Here is a 12,261-nt window from a genome sequence, read left to right as displayed (position 1 = left end):
AATAAATGTAATAATGACAAAAACTGCAATGACACCTTGCCAATACAGATTAAGTCCTTTAGGGGACAAAGGCCTCATTTTCCCATCTTTCCCACAATTTAGATCTTCTTGCTTCACTCCTTAGGATGCTTTGTATGAGCGAGTTGCTGCTGTTTTTCACTCGGGTTACCAGACTGGACATTGTTCGCCTAACAATGATTTTTAAATTGTCCAGGTGGTTTTCAATGAACATCTGTATGGCGGGTGGAGTGGTAGCGGGGAGTGTTTGTGAGGCGTCTCAGAATGTCATTGTGCACAACAGTGATGCGTCTCATGGTCTCTCGGGTATAGTTCGTCCAGAGGGAACACCCATAGATACTGTAGCAGTACGAGCGGAAGAGCAACAGTTTCACATCTCTGTGACAGAAGGCAAACCTCCTTGCAATCATGTTGCCAGGTGCACATAGTTTACGACGCCTCTGTTCAATGTCTGCCGTATCTTTTAGGTCGTCGGTGATAATGTGACCCAAATACGGAAATTCGTGCACAAATTCCAGCCGATGGTTTCCGACGAAAATTTGTGGTTTTGCAATATGCTTAAGCGATCTCGGGAGCAGCGACGTGCACTGGTCTTGGTTTCATTGTAGATTATATCAAATGCCTCTGCATATTGGCGGCAAAGTGTCGATGAATTCGTTGGAGACCTTACACTGATGGGGAAATCAGAACCATATCGTCGACGTAACAGAGGTTGTTTATTGTTGTTTCATTGACGATGCATCCGATTGGGAGTGAGTTCAGTTTGACATTCAAGGCATCTGTGTACGTATTAAACAGGTATGGAGAGAGAATGCCCCCTTGCCGAAGCCCGTTTAGGGAGCCGAAGGTGTAAGATAATACGTTACCACCCCATTTGACAGAATTGCTGTGTGGAGAACCAGCAATGTAAAATACCAATTAGAACAGGGGTGTGCCCCTTTTATGCAGCTTCAGGAGGAGCTTCAGGTAGTTTACTCTGTCAAATGCTTTTCTCACATCTACAAAACAAAGGAAAACAGGAGAGGCTGATGATAGGTAGTAATTCAGCAATTCTTTCAGTATGTAGATGCAGGTGTCGATTGAGTGGTTTGCTTTAAACCCGAACTGGTTGTCAGTGGTGTGTAGAAAGGGGAGAAGTCTCACTAGAAGAACAGACTCAAGTATCTTCGATGCAATCGTTGTGATTGCAATCGGCCGGTAGTTGCCAGGGTCAGCTGCATCCTTTAGCTTGTTTTTGATTAATGGTATCAAGTGAACTAAGAGTAGGGAGTCTGGAAGAAACCGGTGAAGTATGCACGCATTGAATAGGGCAGCTAGCAAAATGTAAATTATCGGATGGCAGAATGTGAAGGCCTCTGCAGGAATCCATCACACCTGGGCGATTTATTATTAGGTAGGCTGTTTATGGGATCGCTGATGTTACCTGGCATAATACGGTCTGCAAAATTAAATTGAATGTTGTCAGTAAGGAGGTTATCTACACCCCTTCGGGAATCTTGATCATATATGCAATTCAGGATATTGTTGAAGTGATCGACCCACATACTTGTGATAGCTTCGTCTCCGACTGCTTCCCTACTGTCTGTGATAGCTTTTTAGTTTTGGGATTTAAGGACTGGATATCTTTCCAAAGACGAGGATAATCACCAGATTCTATATTTCTAGACATTGCATCGGCTATTAGTTGTTTTTCACTTAACCTGCAGTGCTTAAGAGCAAGTTTGAACTGCGCTCTCACCTGTCTCATTAGTAATGCAGTGTGCCCTTCCCTGGGGCTACCATTTTGCCTCCACAGTAAAAACATTTCTCGTGAGTATGTATACAGATCTTTAACTAAGTCATTCCATCCAGGTATATTACGAGAATTACCTTGACGAAATCTGTAGGCAGTCCTGCCCGAAGCAAGCATAGCGGAGATTATGTTCGAATAGAATTCATTCAGATCCCTCCTGTGGTGGTCATCTCTAAACAATTTGTGTTAGTACAAAGTAAGGCCGGGTTGAACTATTGACCGCAACCTGGTTTCCGTGGTCGCCCTAAAGTATCTGGTTTTCTGTTGGTTTTTAAAATCCCAGTTTACTGCTGGTGGGCGAACAGTTATGGGGTTCATGGTATGGAGGGATGGGGTACTGAATGACACTTGTAATGGGATATGATCGTAGCCCGTTGCAAGATCATAGCGAATATTGCAGGTCATAATAGAATCATGCAGTTGTGGAGATGTGATGCAGTGGTCCAGCCAGGAGGTTGTAATAGCGTCCGCTCTATTATGTACATATCGTCACTACCAAGTCGAAGTGGCGTATCTCAGTTTTTTCACTTTTTCAGGAGAGCCATCTAAAGTTTTTGAGCTAATGTTTCTGTTAACTGCTCGTTTAATTTTAAAGGTAATAAAAATAAATTTGGTACAGAGCTTTTCAAAAGAATGTAGTTTGCCTTGAGTGTAATATAATGAAAAAACTTTTACTCTTTTCTATGCTTGGGGGGGTTGAAATAGATACGCCCTTTCGTCTTTTACGAACATTTCAAAACACTTTAGTTACGCCTACTTGTATCCTTTAATCTGTTAAGAGAAGGATCTGAATTTACAGAATACATCACAGTTATGCTAAAGATGTGCATGTTTTTCTTATGAAGATCCCTGTCCTTACCGTTCACATTGTCGCAGAAAGCATTAGTTCGATTACTTCATCATTGAGGCTGATATTTTTATTGGTTTTATAGTTCGTCTATTAATTCATTCACATCATGGAAATTAAACTTATTTTTTCTGTTTTTTTTTTCAGAGATTTTTCAGAAATGTCTCTTGGAAATTATTGCTTGGGTAAACATTTCATGATACTAGAGAATAATGAAAAAAAATAATAGTTCATACTTTATTGACAATATTTAATAAGAAAATACTTCCTTGATGTACACACGATAAAATCTATAAAAGCTGTAGTTACGTTTTTAAGAAAGATTGTTTTTGGTACATAAGTGCTATGAAAACTTGTTAGTTTAGTGTGGCAAAGATCTGAAGAAATAAACATACTCTGTACCTCTATTCTAATGGATAGTATACGAAGTACTTTTGCCATTGTCTTAAAATCGAGAAAATCAAGAGTCTGGACTGGATGAACAAAATAAGGATTTTTTTTTCCTTGCTAGTCGAAAAATGGGTATTAATTGCGAAGGCACATAAAGATCACCAACATTGTTAAGGGCAGTACTTTTTGGCCGTGATAGGCCTCGAAGAAAATCAGGTGTATCTTTTCTATACTTCTCAGTCTGCTTACTGAATGCTGTGATTACAGAATTTTTATTTTGTCCAGGACACCCATCAGCAAATAGTTTTACAGTTCTGACCCCAGAAGCATCCAGTTTATCAAGGTAAATACTTAAGCAGGTGGCAATTTCAGAGGACCCTCGTTTTCCTTGTCCTTCATGCCAAGTAAAACAATGACAAGCCTTAGATTGCAAGTCATAGATAGTAAGATTATAGTTAGCCAATCTCCTTTTATAATAAAGCATGTTATCATTTGTCCTTGGGAGGTAAATGACCTGCTGGAGGTAAAATGTTGCTGCAGTGAGAAAAGGATCAGCATCATGTTTAGCTCCATCTTTCTTTCTCCTTACAGCTTCCTTCTCTTTTATGTGTTCTTGAAATTGGTCTTGAAGTTCTGTTTTCTTTTCTGTATTTCCTTTTCTGTAATTTTCATACAGCTTACAGAGATCCTTCTTAGGATTATGGAAGGAAATATTTTGGCCCCTTAGGACCTCGCAATAAGTTGTGTAGCTTGCCGATATGCCTCTTGGAGAATTTTCTTCTAAAAACATAGCATGCATTTTCTTTTTGTTAAGGTCTGGATGCAAATAATCTCGCGTTGAATTTTGACGACAATAGTGGGATTCCATTCGTGGAAATCGATTAACATGCTCTGTGATTGCTTGTCGTCTTGCTTTGTCCTCTTTTTCATAACTTGTAGATCTACCCTCTCTCTTATCTTTTTCCACTGTACCTGTAGACTGTCTCTTACTAATGGCTGCTCTAAGAGTTTTTTCCGAAATATTAAGGGTGCTCAAAAACATAGTTTTGCAAACAGGCAGATGTTCTCCGTTCTTTGGCAAGGAGTAGTACGAAGAAAGAGATCTACTTGAACCCTGATCTTTCACAGTTCTTTGCTTTACCTTGGTCACTTTCACAAAGCGAACAATAAACTCTCTTTGCAGTTGAAGACTATTGGTTCTGCAATAAGCTTGAAGTATGTCCTTCCTTTATGCTGCTGAAAATGACGCACATTTTTTACTTAGTTTGCTGCAAGTAACTCCATTACAACTAGGCTTAATAATGTTCCGTGCTGCAACAATTTTCCTTGTTTTTGGGCTTTTATACTCATTACCCCTTAATCTGTTTTCATGAGCCGTCACCTTCTTATTTTCTTTCCTTTTAACAATGCGAGGAAGAGCACCATCCTCTCTTTCCGATCCGTCCACACGAAAGTCTTCAGGTTGTTTTTCAATTGGAGGTTTCCTAAGGGTAGTGATTTTTTCTTTCTTCCTTTTCTTGCTCGTGTTGTTGCTCTCTTGAATTTTATGGTCATTTTCACATCGTCCCATGTTCAAGAAATGAGTGTTGTCCTTGTTGTGGACAGTACGTGTGTCTGTATTTATTTTTTTATTTTAGCCCCGTTCGGTGTTGATTCTCAAATTGGGTATCAATCACATTCCATGGTCCTTTTGTACTTACTTTATTATATAAACCATGAGCCATTAATTTTTGAGTATAACTGAAAACAAAAGAAAAACACTTTTAGGCTAATGCCTACGAAGCTATTGCCACATGTCCTACAAAACTGGTAGGATGCCATTGGCTATATCAAAGGTACAAATAAAAACATAATATCAAAAAAGTACAAAATTAATACTATAAGCAAATTAACGTACCTTACCACAATTTTGGGGACTTATCCATTAGACATACAACATGAAGAAATCCATGACAAGCAAGTCACATTTCATGTGCTTGAATCTGAGGCAGCAGTTGTTGTGATTGTTTACTTCTACCCAGTAGAGGGGGAAGTAACTCGTCCACCTTGGTAGAATGTATTTTAGTATTGTTTCAAAACTCAGATATAACTGGATATGCTAATGACAGTAACAAGTGTAGCACAACAGGTCAAAACAGATATGGCATGAGCTAAAGACTTCATCAAGACAATGGGGCACTTCACATCTTTGAATATAAGCAGGGTCTGCATCACTGTCGTAGGTTGGTGATTCACTTGTACAAATAGAGGTATTTTCGCTCTCGTTGTCGCTAGTCTCATTTTCAGCTGGAATCACGGCGTTTTCATTTTCTTCACTCAACTTCTTTTCGTTGTGTTGATTTTCAGTTCGTTGTGGCTTTAGTTTGGCCTTCAGAATTGATAACGGTAAGTCGTCATCCTTAGCTCGTGTCTTTTTTGCAAGGGTACTAAGAGGCAAGTTTTCATCATTATCACTTTCTTCCTCTATATCTGAATCTCTTTCAATTAATAAGATAGTCCCATAATAGTACCTCCCCTTCCAGTGCATTCGGATTTTTTGTCCCATCTTAAACTCACTTCCATCGATACACTCCAACTCATCAGTAGAAACTACATTTTTTCTATGATCCTCCCATTATCAAGACATCCATGATCCTTAAATGTTTGCCAATCAACCTTCAACCTAAGATTTAAAAAAAAACACAAACGGCTATTAAAAGCATGAAAAAGATTACGAATTGTTCGTGTGTTTCAGCGGTAGTTTAAATCTATTACAAAACACGAAAATAATTTGAATGACGGAAATCAAATATAAACAGTACGTTAAAAAGGTTGCTTTAACTGAAATAGGCTATATAGTATGAAAAATCACAAAATGACTAAGTGCATAAACAGGTTAACGTTAAAGAACTAAGACTTTGTTTACTCTGAAAGTGTACAGGGCTAAAGTACCTTGTTACCTTGCAACGAATAAGGAGACAAATTGTTATTCATGTTCATGAATGTAGTAACTGGCATTTAAAGAGATCTACCCTATTAAATTGGCCTTGGTGTTTTTGTAGTGAGAAGTTTTAATAAGAGAGAGAGAGAGAGAGCGAGAGAGAGAGACGTAATTTAAAGTCTATGTTATGCAGTGTCCCAACTTCAACGATATGAACGAATTTTATGATGTCATATATGTTCGTTAAAACATTTTTGTAGGGTACGTTTTTGTTTACACTCAAGCGTAAATCAATGAAATTTGTTGTATGGTGATTTAAATGATTACAAATAGGCGTATCACAAGATACGCCTGTTCGCCAAGTTGATATTGCTCTTTTTGAAACGCTACAGAGAGACGTAACTTTAGTTACGCCTATACGTTTCGTACAGATACGCCACTTTGTCACACTATAAAACTCGCCTCGAGAAACATAATGGTGACGATATGAATAGGAGGAGGGAGGGAGGAGCATTACATCGCTAATTTGGAGAGCATGATTTTGACAGAAGCGAGTAAGTTCATTATAAAATTGTTTTGTGGGGTGAGAATTAAGGTCCCCGATTATACAAATATGATTAGTAGGAGAATCATGAATAATACTGTGTAACTCCCCTAGGATCATGCAGTAATGATCAAAATTATTGTTATTTTTCCCATGGCATATAAACATTAATAATTAGGATTTTAGAGTTCCCTACTGTCACTTGAAGCCCCAGAAATCTGTCACTCCTGTAGGTCAAAACGCTGATTTTTATACTGAATGAAACCGACTTTATAAAAAAAAAAGTTTTTAGCTTCCTTTCGAAATGCGTTTTAGCAAAACTTATTCTTTTTCTGGGTTATATATATATATATATATATATATATATATATATATATATATATATATATATATAATTTTAATATTCCTGCGCAACAGGTTTCTATTGTTAATCTTTCGTTTTGCCCAGAGACAGTTATGAAATGAAAGTAGTTTTAAACGTTGATTTTTTTATGATAAAAGTGAGGTGAAAAATTTTCAGGCAGTCATAATTCTTTAGTTGCTAATTTAGAGGATGTTTCTTCCAATCGATCAGTGAAAACCTGAATATTGTCATTTTACCTTTTCAAACAAAAAGGAGTAATGATTCGAACTGACAATTCAAGTGTAGCACCTTCCATATCTACGGTCATTTTCACATCAAAATCTATCCTTCCTTTATGACTTCAGGTAGACCTAAAATCTAAAGAGAAAAGGGGGGTGGGTGTATTGGGGGAAGATGGGGAGTTTAGAAGAAGATAGGTACGAGTATTCAAGGAATGTCATCGGAAATCACGCTTATGATCCCTGTAGTGATTCATTGAGGTGTTACATTCCATGTAGATCGAAGGGCGAGGTGTCATCTCCAAGGAGTCTCTTCATACCCAGATATCTAATTACAGCGTCTGTGTTTCTATCAACATTTTTGTAGCTACATTTCTCGTCTCCAGAGGAGGCTAGAGAAAGAAAGAATGTCACTCTTTTATTTTCCATGTATGTCATTTCTGCCGCTACTAATATATATATATATATATATATATATATATATATATATATATATATATATATATATATACATATATATATATATATATATATATATATACATATATAATATATATAATTATATTATATATATATATATATATATATATATATATATATATATATATATATATATATATATATATATATATATATATATATAATATATATATATATATATATATATATATAGATATATATATATATATATATATATATATATATATATATATATATATATATATATATATATATATATATATATATATATATATATATATATATATATATATATATATATATATATATATATATATATTATATATATATTATATATATATATATATATATATGATATTATATATATATATTATATATATGATATATATATATATATATATATATATATATATTATATGTATATATATATCGCTTGCCTTTTGTTTCTTATTCAACACGTTTAACTTTGGTACACTTCCAAGTCCTGAATTGACCTAAAACTGAGGTTGCGGATAGTAAAGAAAAAGAAGAACAAACCATTTAAGAATTAAGACACATTGGTTTGATTTCTCTCCGAAATGTATAAACTTTTATAAGGTTAATCATAAATGATAAGGTTATGCTGCCTCCTCGCTTGTTTCTGTAACTTTGAAAGTTATATAATAATGTAGCTTACCAGAGGAAACTTAATTATTATCGAGTTACTCGTGTAGAGTTATTGTAATTATCAACGAATCACTCATTTAGAATTAATGCTCTGTTTGTTGTCCATTATGAAGTCTGGTGAATATTTGCTTTCCTTGTCTTGGCCCATTTTTTAAAGTCACAGAAAAATATGAAGAAAAAACCTTTTTGCCGTGTCGTTACCTGCTGAATTCATCATTACGTGTTTTGGGTAGTTTTGATCTTGAGTTATTATGAAGGGGCTAATTGAGTTTAAATTGAAACATTGTATTTTCCCGTATTTCTACTGTATCCTGATGACATGATTCCTTGGGACTTGTACTTTATATTTTATCTAATTTTGCACATTCATCAAGGTCATATGTCAATTTAGATATGAAGTTGGACTTTTACTGATTCAATGAAACTAACAATGATACTTAGGAAGTTGGTGTTTATTTCCTAAGACATTGTTTTTCTTTTTAACTTTGACTAATTTTACAAGGCCAGAGGGCAAAACATAAGGCCATTATAACGCTTTTTAATTTTTTGCTTAATTTAATTTTATTGAATTTGATCGATATTATCTTTGGGTGTTCATTATTTACCCAAAATGCTTTTGACCTTGAACTATTTTTGGACATTACAGAGCATTTAACACTTGCCATCAGATTGTTCCTAGTTTTGAAGATATTGGATTATAGGTTTTCTTAAAGTCGGTGACTTATTTTCCTCCATTTTAACATTTTCGTTTTGGGTTGGAGTGCATATGTTATAAACTTAAGGACATTTGATTCCCTTTGGGCTAGTTCTAGACACGGCGAATTACATTTGACTTCCCAGGTTGATTCCCTTTGGGCTAGCTCTAGACACGGCGAATTACATTTGACTTCCCAGGTTGATTCCCTTTGAGCTAGTTCTAGACATGGCGAAATACATTTGACTTCCCAGGGGCTAGTACTAAACACGGCGAGACTGTGTACAGTGGTACCTTGAGATACGAAATTAATCCGTTCCGAGGCGCCTTCGTATCATGAGTTTTTCGTATCTTGGAACACATTTTACATGTAAAATGGCTAATCCGTTCCAAGCCCTCCAAAAACACCCCATTAAATTTCATAATAAAGCTAAATTGACCTATAAACAATGAAAATACTACAACAATTTGACCATTCAATACCTAAATTAAGAATAAAAAATGCAAAACCTGCCAAATAAAGTGTATGTTAGTGTACAAGAAATATTATTACTGTAACGTAAAATGTGGAAGCTTACCTTTCGAGTGAGGCTATCTCCGAAAGTGGCGGCAGAGGAGGAAGAGGACAAACGGCAGATAACGTATGTACGTACGTACACTTAACTTTACGAAAACACACAAAAGATTTAAGGAAAACTGTAAAACTAAAAATTACGAAACTCATTAACAAAACTGTAACACTTAACTTATAAAAATCTACAAATTAATTTTTTTTTTATTTTTTTTTTTAACCTTTTTTTTTTTTACTTTTACGTAGGCTTTTTTTTTTTTTTTTTTTTTTTTTGTTTTTTTTTTTTTTTTTTTTTTTTACAGAATTTCAACTTCATCACCACTTTCAACGTTCTGTTTTTCATCACTTGGTTCTTCCTTTTTGCTTTTCAACTTTTCTGTTTTTTTATCCATTCAGGTTCTTCCTTTTTGCTTACTCCTGCTAATGCTGAAGGCCTCTTTAAAAAATAACGATCCAAGGAAGATTGCTTCTGCCTACTTTTCACAATGTCCTGAAACGACTCAGGCAAACGTCATCGAACTGCGCAAGCATACGACCTGTGTGAGCCTTTTCGGGGTGTTCTTTTTTTCGATAAACGATTGCACTTTATGAAAAAGCGCCTAGAATATCTTTAATTTTCTGCCGTTGTCATAGGCTCCTCCTCCTCTTCCTCGCCGCTGCTTAGAGAACTCCTCTTGGACGACGTTATGTTGCATGGCCTCCAACTCCTTCAGGTCATCCGTCGTAAGCTCCTCTTGGTGCTCCTCGAGAAGGTCGTTGATGTCGTCCTCGTCGACGACCATCCCCATGGACTTTGCCGAGTGCAACGATCTCGTCAAGATCTGGTTTCCAAGACAGTTTCGGGATCGTCAACTGTTTCTGACTCTGCAGCACCAGCTTCGCCCACGTCGAATCCCTCGAAGTCTTGGGCGGATACGGCATCAGGCCAGAGTTTCCTCCACGAGGAATTCAAGGTTCGCCTCGAAACCTCCTGCCAAGCTTGGTCGATGAGTCGGATGCAAATGACGATGTCGAAATTCTCCTTCAAAATTGACACAAGGTGAGGTTTGTGGTATCGTTGATGTTCGAAACATCTCTTGAAAAGATGTTTCGTGTACAGCTTCTTAAGTTCGCTATTACTTGCTGTTCCATGGGCTGGAGGAGAGGGGTGGTGTTGGGCGAAAGAAAAAGAATCTTAATGAAGGAATACTCTGCTAGGATATCTTCCTCGAGGCCAGGAGGGTGGGGAGGGGCATTGTCCAACACCAGCAGACATTTCAGGGGGAGGCGCTTCTCTTCCAAAAATTTCTTCACTGTTGGGCCGAAACACAGATTTACCCACTCGGTGAACAAAAGCCTCGTTACCCAGGCTTTGCATTAGCCCTCCACATCACTGGAAGCTTCTCCTTCAGCACTTTGTAGGCCTTGAAGGCTCGAGGAGTCTCGGAATGATGCACCAGTAGGGCTTCATCTTGCAATCCCCACTGGCGTTTGAACAAAGTGCGAGCGAAAGCCTGTCTTTCATAGGCTTATGCCCGGGTAACTTCTTCTTCCTCCGTGATGTACGTCCGACGAGGCATTTTTTTTCCAAAAAAGGCCAGTCTCATCACAATTGAAGACTTGCTGAGAACTGTAGCCTTCCTTGGTCATCATCTCGTCGAAAGTCTTCTTAAATGCTTCGGCCGCTTTCGTGTCCGAGCTGGCAGCCCTCCTCCCATGACGCAGCCACCGAATGGATGCCAGTCGTTTACGAAATTTCTCAAACCAGCCATGCAAAGCCTTGAACTCTGGGTTTGCGTTGAAGTCCCTTCCCCTCCGTCGTCTTCCGCCTGGGCAAATCAAATCGCAGAAAATGGCATGGCCTTGTGGGCGATTGCTGTCTCCGTTACCGTATCGCCAGCGATTTATTTGTCTTTTATCCAGACGAGGAGCAGCCGTTCCATCTCGTCATGCATGTGGGTCCTCTTGCTGGACAAAATAGTGATGCCCTTCAACGGTGTAGCTGCTTTGATGGCATCCTTCTGTTTAAGGATGGTGCCTATTGTCGACGGATTACGGCCGTATTCCTTTGCGATCACACTCAATCGCATACCAGCTTCGTACTTCTTGAGTGATCTCCATCTTTGGTCTCCAAAAGAAAGCATGCGCTTCTTTCCGTGAATTTCAACTTTCTTGGGACCCATGACTACGTTATCTTGTACATAATTTACGTATAAGTAACACAATAAAGTTTCCGCACACACAGATAGTATACAGCAACGAAATCACTAACGAATTTACGTTACTAAACGAAATCGTTGGAACCGAACAAACTGCCGTGTGCATACGATAAGAGATGTTGGTACGAAGAGGCCAGTCATCACAATTGAAGACTTGCTGAGAACTGTAGCCTTCCTTGGTCATTCATCTCGTCGAAAGTCTTCTTAAATGCTTCGGCCGCTTTCGTGTCCGAGCTGGCAGCCCGCCCTCCCATGACGCACCACCGAATGGATGCCAGTTCGTTTACGAAATTCTCAAACCAGCCATGCAAAGCCTTGAACTCTGGGGTTTGCGTTGAAGTCCCTTCCCCTCCGTCGTCTTCCGCCTGGGCAATCAAATCGCAGAAAATGGCACTGGCCTTGTGGGCGATTGCTGTCTCCGTTACCGTATCGCCAGCGATTTATTTGTCTTTTATCCAGACGAGGAGCAGCCGTTCCATCTCGTCGTGCATGTGGGTCCTCTTGCTGGACAAAATAGTGATGCCCTTCAACGGTGTAGCTGCTTTGATGGCATCCTTCT

The sequence above is a fragment of the Macrobrachium nipponense genome, chromosome 21 (assembly GCF_015104395.2).
Source record: "Macrobrachium nipponense isolate FS-2020 chromosome 21, ASM1510439v2, whole genome shotgun sequence".
Classification (NCBI taxonomy): domain Eukaryota; kingdom Metazoa; phylum Arthropoda; class Malacostraca; order Decapoda; family Palaemonidae; genus Macrobrachium; species Macrobrachium nipponense.
The sequence above is the reverse complement of the archived record's forward strand: the minus strand, read 5'-3'. Positions refer to the sequence as shown.